This window comes from Ascaphus truei, chromosome 9, assembly GCF_040206685.1.
Source record: "Ascaphus truei isolate aAscTru1 chromosome 9, aAscTru1.hap1, whole genome shotgun sequence".
Taxonomy (NCBI): Eukaryota; Metazoa; Chordata; class Amphibia; order Anura; family Ascaphidae; genus Ascaphus; species Ascaphus truei.
This window is the reverse complement of record NC_134491.1, coordinates 62,468,877-62,483,815: the sequence shown is the minus strand read 5'-3', so window position 1 is coordinate 62,483,815 and position 14,939 is coordinate 62,468,877.

Here is a 14,939-nt window from a genome sequence, read left to right as displayed (position 1 = left end):
CACACAGCCCTAGCCTCTCCGACCTTGAACACATACTTCAATCTGACTTTTTGAGACTTGAAAATTGGATTTCCCAAAAAAAACTGTTTTAAAACACTGACAAGACTGTAACAATGGTATTTGAATGAATGAATGTCTTTATTTATATAGCGCCATTAATGTACATAGGGCTTCACAGCAGTAATAGTTACAATCATATAAATAATAAGATATAAATAACACAAAGGGAATAAGTGCTCAGACATAAAAGTAACATTTAGGAAAGGGAGTTCCTGCTCCGAAGAACTTACAATCTAATTGGTTGGTAGGAAGAACATACAGAAACAGTAGGAGGGCATTCTGGTAAGTGTATCTGCAAGGAGCCAAGGTTACATAGTTACATAGTAGATGAGGTTGAAAAAAGACGTACGTCCATCAAGTTCAACCTATGCTAAATTTAGACAACAGATACTTTATTCTATATCTATACTTACTTATTGATCCAGAGGAAGGCAAACAAAAAACCCCATTAAGGGGAAAAATTAGTTCCTTCCTGACTCCAATAATTGGCAATCGGATTAATCCCTGGATCAACATCCTTCCCATGTATACTTATTTGGTATATCCCTGTATACCTTTCCCATCTAAAAAGACGTCCAACCTTTTTTTGAACAAATCTATTGTATCTGCCATCACAGTCTCCATGGGTAATGAATTCCACATTTTAACTGCCCTTACTGTAAAGAACCCTTTCCTTTGTTGCTGGTGAAATTTCCTTTCCTCCAACCTTAAGCGATGGCCCCGAGTCCTTTGTACTGCCCGTGGGATGAATAGTTCTTTTGAAAGCTCCTTGTATTGTCCCTGAATATATTTGTATATAGTTATCATATCCCCTCTTAGACGCCTCTTTTCTAATGTAAATAAATCTTATTTAGCTAGCCTCTCCTCATACTGCTGCGGCAGACTTTATTCTAACAAATCACCGGTTTGTCCCTGGCTTGTTCCTGGAATACGACGCTGTTCACCCGGAGCATGCCGCGTTCCTTTTGCGTTCCCATCCACGGGTCATGCCCGGCTGACGCGCGGTTGATGTGTTAATTGATAATGGTTCAGGATTTAATAGGCTGCAATGCTTCGCGTGTCCACCAGATGGAATAAATTCATGAATTGTAATGCAGTATATATATATATATATATATACTGTATAAAAACAACCCCTATAACCCCTAACATACTGTACACATACAGTACTGTATATGCACATCAATGATACTATAGGCCGGCGAGGGCGAGATGTGTTTGCAGCAGAGAGAGATCCGCTGCTCTCTCTGCCCAAACATCGGCACATTAAAAATTATTTAAAATAAATTTTTATTCATAGTGTAGATGTGCAGGGGGTCTCCGGAGCAGAACCGCATTGGTTTCAGGTCCGGGGACCCACTGCTTCCCGAGATACAGGCCCCTTTATGGGGTGCCGGTATACCTCTGCATTTAAAGGTCCCGATCACGTGACCGCGGAATGTAAACAAAGCAGAGGGATACCGGCACCCTATAAAGGGGCCTGTATCTCGGGAAGCAGGGGGTCCCCGGACCTAAAACCAAAGCGGTTCAGCTCCGGAAACCCTCTGCACATTTACAGTATGAATAAAACACCCATATCAATAAACACTCGTTCCTTACCTTTGCGGCTATGTGCTATGTTAACGAAGCAGCATGAATGTATTTTTAATAATATTATACAGAGAGCAGGGGGTTCCCTGAGCCACAAATCAAAGCTCAAGGGACCCCCTGCTCCTGCACAATATTATTAAAATACAGAAATGCTGCTTCATTACCTTAGCGGATAGCCACTAAGGCAATGAAGGGGTTAACCCACCGTGCCCGCTTTATTGTGGGTAGCGGGGGTGGGTGAAGGGGTTATGTGGCCCTTGGTGTGAGTTCAGGACATGCGGGGGGCTTGCGGGTGCACTTAACCCCTTCACGACCATAGCAGTTAATACCGCTACAGTCATGAAGGGGTTAACCCCTCCCGCTACCCCCCCGCAAGCCCTAAACAACCACCGTTGGGGCTAATACCCCCTTCACCCACCCCCGCTACTCACAATAAAAAAAAATCACACACAGCAGCCGCCCAAAAAATAAATAAATAAATCTAAATAAATAAATAAATACATGAATATAAATAAATACATTTAAAATACATTTTTATTCATAATGTAGATGTGCAAGGGGTCTCGGGAGCTGAATCGCATTGGTTTCAGGTCCGGGGACCCCCTGATTCCCGAGATACAGGCCCCTTTATGAGGTGCCAGTATCCCTCTGCATTTAAAGGTCCCGATCACGTGACCGTGGCATGTAAACCAAGCAGAGAGATACCGCCACCCCCTAAAGGGGCCTGTATCTCGGGGAGCAGGGGGACCCCGGACCTAAAACCAAAGCGGTTCCGCTCCGGAGACCCTCTGCACATCTACAGTATGAATAAAACACACACATCAATAAAGAATCATTCCTTACCTTTGAGGCTATGTGCTATGGTAACGAAGCAGCATGAATGTATTTTTAATAATATTGTACAGTGAGCAGGGGTTCCCTGAGCCACAAATCAAAGCTCAAGGGACCCCCTGCTCCTGCACAATATTATTAAAATACAGAAATGCTGCTTCATTACCATAGCTGATAGCCGCTAAGGCAATGAAGGGTTAAGGCAGAATAGCATGTTTATTGGGGACATTTTCCCCCAATAAACATTGCAATAAACAACATACAGTACACCCCTTGTGTATTTAAAATACATAAACAACAATAAATACATTAAAAACATATTTTTAATGTGTCTGTTAAACCTCCCTGCCTTGACTGTAATCTGTGTAAGGCCCCTCCCCCTAATGTGTCTGTTAAATCTCCCTGCCTGTGTTTCTGTGAGTGCAGTGTATGTAAATGTGGGGAGTGGGAGGGGGATCCCGATGTCCATACACTATAATGCAGCGCCTCACTGCCAATGGCCCACCACGTGAGGCCTAACCACCCTCACCCACTACCCACAAGGGAGGCCTACCCACATACCATTGCCCCCCCCCATCCACCCCCCATCCTGCCCATGGCCCCTCCGCTGCTGCAAAACAGAGACAAAAATTAAAACATCCAAAGTCATGTCCCCTAACCCCTTAATCACCATAGTGGTTATTAACCGCTACAGTCATTAAGGGGTTAACCCACCCTCACCCACCACTCGGGACGCCTACATACCCTCCCGCACTAGCCCCCCACCACGTGAGGCCTAACCACCCTCACACACTACCCACAAGGGAGGCCTACCCACGTACCCCCCCACCCCCAGTACCCACAATAAAAACAATACAGTGACCCACAATAAGCATCATTATATTTATTAAATACATTACCCACCCCCTGTGCCCCCCCATAAATACAAGATTTATCCTTTTACAAACAGGGTTCATAACGCAGCCCCATGCGAGTCCCCGGTGGGCTGGCGGGGCACCTGACAGACCTACAGGGTACCAGCAGCCCTTTTCAAACAGGTTCTGGAGGCCTGCTGGTGGGTCCCGCCAGCACCATGGCCCCCAGGTGGTCTCCTTGGGTCACCGTGGGCCACAATTGGGTCCCCACGGTAGGCCCGCGGATGTCTGGGAGCCCCGGGTCAGACCCACAGGTGTCTGCGGGGCCTCGGGTGGTTCCCACGGGGGTCTGGGGAACTCACAAGTGCTCACTATGGGTCCGCGGTGCCCCCACAGAAGTGGGATCACACATCTTCATCCCCGCACCTATGGGTCAGCGGTGCCCCCACAGATGTGAGGCCACCGCTTCATCCCCGCAGACTATGGGTCCACGGTACCCCCACAGATGTGAGGCCACTGCTTCATTCCTGCATGTGTCACCCGTGGAACCACCAACCTGATACCCGTGAGATACCCGAGGAGACCCGCAGGTGGTCTCCTGAGGTCCCACGCAGAACCACGGAACAAACCCTGAATGTAAAAAAAATAAACCTGGCCTATACATTCAATACATACACCCCCCCCCCAACACCTACAGTACAATAATGTGCAAAATAACTATTATCCAGATATGGATAATAAATTAATTGCCCATTAATAAAAACATTAACTAGCATATTCAAATAAATAAAGTACTACTGACCTCATCAATAAGAAGTCTCCATCGCCAGCAACATCCTTGTCTTGCCCACAAAATACATAGCAAATACAAAGCCAATACATTGCAAGTACATTCAGATATCAATTAACCCCTTAAACACCTTAAAAGATAATAACCGCAAAGGTAATTAAGGGGTTAAGCCACACTGGCCCGATACCCACCCTTCACCCATAAATTTGTACAGTGGCTTCTTCATGCAACTATATATATATACAGTATATATATATATATATATATATATATATATATATATATATATATATATATATATACAATATATATATATATATATATATATATATATATATATATATATATATATATATATATATACACACACAGAGATATATATATATATACAATATACTGCACCGACACACTTTATTCGAGCAAATACCCGGTATGTACCTGGCAGATACCTGGAATGCGCCGCTCCTCACCTCTGACAAGCCCCGTTGCATTTGCCTTCCCAGCCATGGTTCATGCCTGGCTGATGGGCGGCTGATCTGTTAAATGATAATGATTAGGATTTAATAGGCTGCAATGCTTCGCGTGTCTACCAGATGGCATAAATTCATGAATTGTAATGCAGTATATATATATATACTGTGCAGTATTGCAGCCAGCGGGAATAAAATGCTTCAATCCCTGCTTGGAAAATAACCCAATGCACTCGGGCAGAAAACAGTCACAAACCTCAATACACCCGGGTATACCCGAATTCGTGGGACTAGCCAAGCTCGAATAAAGTGTGTCGCCAGTGTATACACACACATGATGAACCAATATACAAATAAATGTAGAAGGGTTATCAAAACCATACTGTACTACAAATAACATTTCTCCATACAGACACACTACATTAAAATGAATTTCCTTTAATAATCCTAACTGATCTTACAATCTAAATCATCAAATGCCAATGCAAGCAAAATACAAATACCTCCAAACAAGTAAACTATTTTAACCAATCAAGTAAACAGAAATCAATTAGCATTCATTATTTACATCCCTAAACAATTGACAGCCCATCCCGAACAATTAAACAATTAACTAATGCACGCCTGGAGCAGAACAATTTAGCATGTGAAAAAATATAAGTACCAACCAGAATACAAAATTTAAAACCAAGGCTAACCCTGAACACAAGCACACAATACGATATCAACAATTACATGGGTGAGGGTGGGTTAACCCCTTAATGACTGTAGCAGTTAATAACCGCTATGGTGATTAAGGTGTTAGGGGACATTACTTTGGATGTTTTAATTTTTGTCTCTGCTTTGCAGCAGCGGAGGGGCCATGGGCAGGAAAGGAGGTGTAGGGGGGGGCAACGGTATGTGGGTAGGCCTCCCTTGTGGGTAGTGGGTGAGGGTGGTTAGGCCTCACGGGGTGGGCCATTGGCAGTGAGGCGCTGCATTATAGTGTATGGACATCGGGATCCCCTCCCCACATATACATACACTGCACTCACAGATACACAGGCAGGGAGATTTAACAGACACATTAGGGGGAGGAGCCTTACACAGATTACAGTCAAGGCAGGGAAGTTTAACAGACACATTAGGGGGAGGGGGCCTTACACAGATTACAGTCAAGGCAGGGAGGTTTAACATATTTTTAATGTATTTATTGTTGTTTATGTATTTTAAATACACAGGGGGTGTACTGTATGTTGTTTATTGCAATGTTTATTGGGGGAAAATGTCCCCAATAAACATGCTATTCTGCCTTAACCCTTCATTGCCTTAGTGGCTATCAGCTATGGTAATGAAGCAGCATTTCTGTATTTTAATAATATTGTGCAGGAGCAGGGGGTCCCTTGAGCTTTGATTTGTGGCTCAGGGAACCCCCTGCTCACTGTACAATATTATTAAAAATACATTCATGCTGCTTCGTTACCATAGCACATAGCCGCAAAGGTAAGGAATGATTCTTTATTGATGTGTGTGTTTTATTCATACTGTAGATGTGCAGAGGGTCTCCGGAGCAGAACCGCTTTGGTTTTAGGTCCGGGGACCCCCTGCTCCCCGAGTTACAGGCCCCTTTAGGGGGTGCCGGTATCCCTCTGCTTGGTTTACATGCCGCGGTCACGTGATCGGGACCTTTAAATGCAGAGGGATACCGGCACCGCATAAAGGGGCCTGTATCTCGGGAAGCAGGGGGTCCCCGGACCTGAAACCAATGCGGTTCAGCTCCGGAGACCCCCTGCACATCTACACTATGAATAAAAATGTATTTTAAATTTATTTATTTATATTCATGTATTTATTTATTTATTTAGATTTATTTATTTATTTTTTGGGCTGCTGCTGTGTGCGAATTTTTTTTATTGTGGGTAGCGGGGGTGGGTGAAGGGGGTATTAGCCCCAACGGTGGTTGTTTAGGGCTTGCGGGGGGGTAGCGGGAGGGGTTAACCCCTTCATGACTGTAGCGGTATTAACTGCTACGGTCGTGAAGGGGTTAAGTGCACCCGCAACCCCCCCGCAAGTCCTAAACTCACACCAAGGGCCAAATACCCCCTTCACCCACCCCCGCTACCCACAATAAAGCGGGCACGGTGGGTTAACCCCTTCATTGCCTTAGCGGTTAGCCGCTAAGGTAATGAAGCAGCATTTCTGTATTTTAATAATATTGTGCAGGAGCAGGGGGTCCCTTGAGCTTTGATTTGTGGCTCAGGTAACCCCCTGCTCACTGTACAATATTATTAAAAATACATTCATGCTGCTTCGTTACCATAGCACATAGCCTCAAAGGTAAGGAATGATTCTTTATTGATGTGTGTGTTTTATTCATACTGTAGATGTGCAGAGGGTCTCCGGAGCGGAACTGCTTTGGTTTTAGGTCCGGGGACCCCCTGCTTCCCGAGATACAGGCCCCTTTATGGGGTGCCGGTATCCCTCTGCTTTGTTTACATTCCGCGGTCACGTGATCGGGACCTTGAAATGCAGAGGGATACCGGCACCCCATAAAGGGGCCTGTATCTCGGGAAGCAGGGGGTCCCCGGACCTGAAACCAATGCAGTTCAGCTCCGGAGACCCCCTGCACATCTACACTATGAATAAAAATGTATTTAAAATCATTTTTAATGTGCCGATGTTTGCGCAGAGAGAGCAGCGGATCTCTCTCTGCTGCAAACACATCTCGCCAGGGGACGGCTTCAAAGACAACAGCTCACAAACGCCCCCATGAGTTTTAACACGGAATTGCAGTATTGCAGACAACGGGAATAAAATGCTAAATCACAGCCGCGAAAATAACGCAATACACTCCGGGCGAAAACAATACAAAACCGCACATAACCGAGATAATCTGAAATTCGCGGAGCTAGCCGAGTTAGAAAAAGCTGGTCACCACTGTAAGTTAGAATGTCCATCCCTTTTATTAATTTGGTGGCGCTTCCCTGCACTCTCTCGTTCCATAATGTATTTTCTTAGGATTGGTGCCCAAAATTGTACTCCATATTCAAGGTGTGGTCTTACTAATGCTTTGTAAAGGGGCATAATTATGTTTACTTCCCTTCCATCCATTGCCCGTTTGATGCAAGATAAGATCTTGTTTGCCTTTACAGCTACTGCATGACATTGGGCACTATTGCTAAGCCTGCTGTCTACAAGCACTCCTAAATCCTTCTCCATCAAGGATTCCCCCAATATATCTCCATTTAATTTGTATGTCGCCTTTTTATTCTTGCATCCCAAATGCATAACCTTACATTTATCTGTATTAAACCTCATTTGCCATTTACCTGCCCACGTTTCCAGTCTCTCCAAGTCCTTCTGAAGAGAAATTACATCCTGCTCTAATTCTATTACCTTACACAATTTAGTATCATCAGCAAAGATGGAGATTTTGCTCTCGATCCCAACCTCAAGGTCATTAATAAACAAGTTAAAAAGCAGGGGTCCCAGTACCGATCATTGAGGTACTCCACTCTCGACTTTAGCCCAACCTGAAAAAGTTCCATTTATGACAACCCTCTGTTGTCTGTCCTTTAACCAGTTTTCAATCCAGGTGCATATATTACAGTATTACTGAGTCCAATTTTCTTTATTTTGTACACCAACCTCTTGTGGGAAACCGTATCAAAGGCCTATGCAAAATCTAAGTAGACCACATCAACTGCATTACCCTGGTCTAAATTCCTACTTACCTCCTCAAAGAAACAAATAAGGTTAGTTTGGCAAGATCTATCCTTCAAAAATCCATGCTGACTATTACTAATAATTTTGTTTTCCATTAGGTATTCCTGAATATTATCCCGTATTAAACCTTCAAGTAGTTTCCCTACTATTGAAGTCAGGCTTACAGGTCTGTAATTCCTCAGGTGTGATCTAGTTCCCTTTTTAAATATAGGCACCACATCTGCTTTACGCCAATCTTGTGGTACTGAGCCTGTGGAAATGGAGTCCTTCAATATTAAATATAATGGTTTTGCTATTACTGAGCTTACCTCCTTGAGAACTCTTGGATGTATGCCATCGGGGCCAGGTGCCTTATTTACTTAAATTTTTTCAAGTCGCTTATGAACTTCTTCCTCAGTTAACCAATTGTTCATTAATATGGAGGTGTTGGCTTCCTCCTGTGGCGCTACTATTGAACTTGATTCTTCCCTGGTAAACACAGAGGCAAAGAATTTGTTTAATACCTCTGCTTTTTCCTTATCTCCAATAATCTGCCTACCCATCTCACACTGAAAGGGTCCTATATTTTCTTTTCTCATTTTTTTGTTATTAAGGTACTTAAAGAACTTTTTATTGTTGACCTTACTTTCTATTGCAATCCTTTTTTCATTATCCATTTTTGCTCATTTAATTGCCCTTTTGCAATTTTTGTTACATTCCTTATAATTCTAATACGATGTCTCTGTCCCTTCTTACTTAAAGAATCTAAACGCCTTGCTCTTCGTGTCCATTTCCTCCCCTACCTGTTTATTTAGCCACATTGGTTTTGACTTATTTCTTTTATACTTATTACCCAAGGGTATACACTGATAAGTGTGCTTTTCTAACAATGTTTTAAAGACTGCCCATTTATCTTCTACATTTTTCTCTGCAAAAATATCATCCCATTGTATTACTACTAGATTAGACCTCAGTTTATTAAGATCTGCCTTTCTAAAGTTTAAAGTCTTTGTTGAACCCAAGTAATCTGTTTTTTGATAATTTATTTCAAATGAGACCATGTTATGATCACTGTTACCCAAATGTTCCAGGACTTGAATATTTGTTATTACTTCTACATTATTTGATATGACCAAATCCAGAACTGCCCCTCTCCTGGTTGGTTCCTCAATAATTTGGGTCATATAATTATCTTTAAGCACCCCCAAAAACCTGTTTCCTTTTGTTGTAACGCTAATCTCATTGCCCCAGTCTATGTCTGGATAATTAAAATCCCCCATTATGGAAACATGACCCAGTTTTGATGCCTTCACCATTTGCAAATGTATTTTACCTTCCTCAACCTGACAGATATTTGGTGGTTTATACCATATTCCCACAAACATTTTCTTTATATTTTTACCACCACTGCTAATTTCTATCCACAAGGTCTCTACATTTTCATCATTCCCTTCATAGACATCATCCCTTATAATAGGTTTTAGATCTGGTTTAACATATAGACATACTCCACCTCCCCTTCTATTTGTTCGATCCTTCCAAAAAAGAGAATACCCCTTTAAATTAACTGTCCAGTCATGAGTTTCATCCCACCATGTTTCAGTAATGCCTATGATATCATACTGCTCCCTTGTAGCTATTAATTCAAGCTCCCCAATTTTATCTGTCAGGCTTCTTGCATTAGCAAGCATGCATTTAAGTTTTTTTCAGCCTGTACTATTATCTTATCTGCTCCTTCCTTTCTGCTCCCACTTGGTTTAGTCTGTAGAAGTTTTCTAGTATTATCTGTATTTACTATGGGTGTCTCACTGCTTGTCAAACTTGCACTTGCCCCCATTCTACCTCCATACCACCTTGTATCCTCATCTATTCCATTTAGTTCATTATCTGTTTCATTTCCCTCCCCCCTCCATCTTAGTTTAAAATCTCCTACAACCTTTTTAGCATTCTCCCCCCTAGCACAGAAGATCCCTCTTTATTGAGGTGCAATACGTCCCTAGAATATAGATGGCACCTCTCAGAAAAGGAGTCCCAGTGCTCACAAACCCCTCCTTATTGCACCACTTTCTTAGCCATGCATTAACCTCCCTGATCTCTGACTGTCTCCCTGCGGTAGCGCATGGCACTGGTAGTATTTCAGAAAATACTACCTTGGAGGTCCTTGCCTTAAGCTTTTGACCTAGATCCCTGTAATCGTTTATTAGGACCCTCCATCTTTCTCTAACTTTGTCATTGTTGCCAACATGTACCAAGACCGCCGGGTCAATCCCAGCCGCCCCCAACAATCTGTCTACCCGATCCGCAATGTGCCGAACCCGAGCACCCAAAAGACAACAAACTGTTCGGTTCATGCGTTCCCGGTTAATGTGTGAGGTGTTAATTATCAGCCATGGAGCTACACATATGCTTCCTTAAGCAGGTGTGTTTTAAGGTGGGTCTTAAAGGTGGAGACAGAGGGTGCTAGTCGGATATTGAGGGGTAGGGCATACCAGAGGTGTGGGGCAGTCAGTGAGAAGGGTTTAAGGCGGGAGAGGGCTTTAGATACAAAAGGGTAGAGAGAAGACATCATTGAGCAGAACACAAGAGTCGGAATGGTGTATAGCGAGAAATTAGGGCTGAGATATAAGGAGGAGCAGAAGAGTGTAAAGCTTTAAAGTGAGGAGGAGAATTGAGTGTGTGATATGGGATTTGATGGGAAGCCAGAAGAGGGATTTCAGCATGGGAGATGCTGAGACAGATTTAGGAAAGAGTAGAGTGATTCTGGCAGAAGCGTTAAGGATAGATTGTACGGGAGACAGGTGGGAGGCAGGAAGGCTGGACAGCAGGAAGTTACAGTAATCAAGACGGGAGAGAATGAGGGCCTGAGTCAGAGTTTTAGCAGTCGAGCAATAGAGGAAAGGGCATGTTTTTGTAATATTGCGGAGGAAAAATGACAGGTTTTAGAAATGTTTTGAATGTGAGAGGAGAATGTGAGAGAGGAGTCAAGTGTGACTTGGGCTACTGAGTGAAGCAGCGTGCTTGGGCTACTGGGTGAATTATGGTACTTCCAACAGTCATGTAGGAGGAAATAGGGTCAGGTTTGGGAGGGAGTATGGGGAGCTCTGTTTTTGCCATGTTTAGTTTAAGTCGGCGGAGGGCCATCCAGGATGATATAGGCAACAAACATTCAGAAACTTTAGCCTGTACCGCAGGTATAAGGTCAGGGGTAGAAAAGTACATTTGTGTGTCGTCAGCATTGAGGTGATATTTGAATCCAAGAGAAGTGATTAGGTCACCTAGAGAGTGTGTAAAGAGAAAAGAGAAGAGGTGCCAGGACAGAGCCCTGGGATACCCCCACAGATAGATCAATAAAGGAGGAGGAGGTGTTTGCAAAAGAAACACTGAAATATGCTGGAAGAGGTAAGAGGAGATCCAGGAAAGAGCTTTGTTATGAATGCCGATTATGGAGAATATGAAGAAGATGGTGGTCCACAGTATCAAATGCTACAGAGAGGTCAAGCAATATGAGAAGAGTGTAACGACCTCTGTCTTTGGCAGCATGGAGGTCATTAGTTATTTTACTGAGGGCTGTTTCAGTTGAGTGAGCAGTGCGGAAGCCAAATTGTAGAGGGTCTAGGAGAGAATGGGTGTTGAGAAAGTATAGCAAGCTAGAGAATACAAGACGTTCAAGGAGTTTAGAGGCAAAAGGCAGGAGAGAGACAGGTCGACAATTAGAAAGATAGGTAGGGTCAAGCTTGCTGTTTTTGAGTAATAGAATACATTAATTGTTGCATGCTTGAAGGAGGATGGAAAGATATCAGAGTAGAGGGAGGAGTTAAAAATGTGTGTGACTGTAGGGTATATAGTAGGAGCAATAGGTTTTAGGAGATGAGAGGGAATGGGGTAAAGAGGGCAAGTGGTAGAGGGAGAAGAGGAGATCAGCAACGACACATCCTCTTCCGTGACATCGGATAAAGAGTGAAGGAATGCAGGAGGAGAGTTAGGAAGAGGTGTATTTGGGACCAAGGCTACATTTTTAACATTTTCAATGTCTGAGCTCCAGATCAGAACCAACGCTAATACCACCCTAACTGTTGTTGCTAGATTTAAATACTTGGGTATATGGTTTCACTCCCATTTAACATTTGGGATTCACATTGATTTCCTGACATTCAAAACCTACAGTATGCCAAACTAGGTGTACTTTACAAGAACAAAATCCTCCCTATGTCTGCTGGTCAGAAAGCGTATCGCACAGCAGATGCTAATGCCAATTATCGACTATGGGGACATAGCATATGGCTAGGCACTCCAAACCCACCTTAGCAAACTTAATACACTCAACAATGCAATATGCCGTTTTGTTATCCAATGCCACTACAACACACATCACTGCGAAATGCTAAAAGAACTAGATTGGTCCTCACTTGAGTTTAGGTGCAAAGTTCATCTTTCCTTTCTTGCCTTCAAATACTTTCTGGGCAAGCTACCCACCTATCTGAACAAGCTACCCGCCCTTACCACATTTATATGAGATCTGACTCCAAAAGACTGTTCATGGTCCAAAGGTTCAGCAAAGTCTCCGGCCGCTCTTCCTTCTCTTACCGTGCACCCCAAAACTGGAACAATCTACTGGAGACTCTCACATCCACCACCAGTTCTTTCAAAACTAAAGCTGTCTAACATTTTAATCTGGTCTTTAACTGTTACATACGTCTATAATATATATTATCTCTAACTGTGCATGCTATGTCTTGTATATAATGTATACCCTGTTCACTTATGTAACTATGGGCCTCATGCAGTAAGCGCCGAAAAAGTGCTCTCGGCAGGGGTTCAATATCGGCATGATTTTGGCGATTTGCCCTCGCAGTATTCAGGAAGGGCCGAATCCCAGGCGAATCACTGCGAAAGCAAAATGCAGAGTAGCCGGTGGCGAGACAGTCTTTCTCCCGATAACCTGGCGATACGCCGTCCCCTGCCGAGATGTCAGCAGGGAGAGATCCGCCACTCTCTCTGCGCAAACATCGGCAAGAATAAAAATATATCAACATTTTTTTACTCCTAGTGTAGATGTTCAGGGGGTCTCCGGAGCTGAACCGCATTGGTTTCAGGTCCGGGGACCCCCTGCTTCCCAAGATACAGGCCCCTTTATGAGGTGCCGGTATTCCTCTGCATTAAATGTCCCGATCACGTGACCGCGGAATGTAAACAAAGCAGAGGGATACCGGCACACCATAAAGTGGCCTGTATCTCGGGAAACAGGGGGTCCCCGGACCTAAAACCAAAGCGGTTCAGCTCCGGAGACCCTCTGCACATCTACACTATGAGTAAAACACACATATAAATAAACAATCATTCCTTACCTGTGCGGCTATCTGCTATAGTAATTAAGCAGCATTAATGTATTTTTAATAATAGTGTACGGGAGCAGGGGGTCCCTGAGCTGAACCGCATTGATTTGTGGCTCAGGGACCCCATGCTTCCCGAGTTACAGACCCCGGTATGGGTCATCCGGTGTCAGTGTCGCCGCCATCTTTATAGAGCCCATGTCGTGTCTTGGACGCTATAAAGATGGCGGCGACATTGGCCTCCGATGCCCCATACCGGGGCCTGTAACTCGGGAAGCAGGGGGTCCCTGAGCCACAAATCAATGCGGTTCAGCTCAGGGACCCCCTGCTCCCATACACTATTATTAAAAATACATTAATGCTGCTTAATTACTATAGCAGATAGCCGCACAGGTAAGGAATGATTGTTTATTTATATGTGTGTTTTACTCATAGTGTAGATGTGCAGAGGGTCTCTGAAGCTGAACCGCTTTGGTTTTAGGTATGGGGACCTTGTGTATTAGCCCCAACGAAGGTTTGTTTAGTGCTTGAGGGTGGGTAGCGGGAGGGCTTAACCTCTTCATAACCGTAGTAGCATTAACTGCTACGGTCGTGAAGGGGTTAAGTGCACCCGCAACCCCCCCACCCTGCAAGCCCTAAACAACCACCAAGGTCCAAATACCCCCTTCACCCACCCCCGCTACCCACAATAAATCTGGCACGGCTGGTAAACCCCTTCATTGCCTTAGCGGTTAGCCGCTAAGGTAATGAAGTGGCCTTTAAATGCATTTTTCCTGCCTCGGATGCATGCCGGGGGGCTCCGGTACTGGTATTAATGGGTATCAGCTCCAGAGACCCCCGGCATCAATCTCAGGCAGGAAAAAGGCCTGATGTTTTCTAAGTGCCGACCTTGCCGATGCTTCTCCCCCATCAACTTGCCAACTTTAGTTGGCGGGCTGGATTGACGTAAAAATCTCAATTCTAGAGTGCCAATAACCAGCGAAAAGCTGATCGGGGCTACTACAATTCAGCCGATTTCAAAAAGTGGCCGGAAAAAAAATTGGGGAAAAAAATTGCCGATTTTGGCCACTTTTCGGCGCTTACTGAATCGGAAAGGCTATTTTGGCGAGAAGATTGCGAAAAAAGCTTTTTCGGCGCTTACTGCATAGAGCCCTATGTATTTGTAACCATGTATAATGTTATCTTAACTGTATTACTTCCTGGTAAAACATTCTATAAATAAATAAATGTATCAACCAAAAATGTATTTGATGCATCACAGATGTTTCATTATTTAGGTTAACAAAATGTATTTTTTTGACACCATGGCTATTATAAATAATAATACACT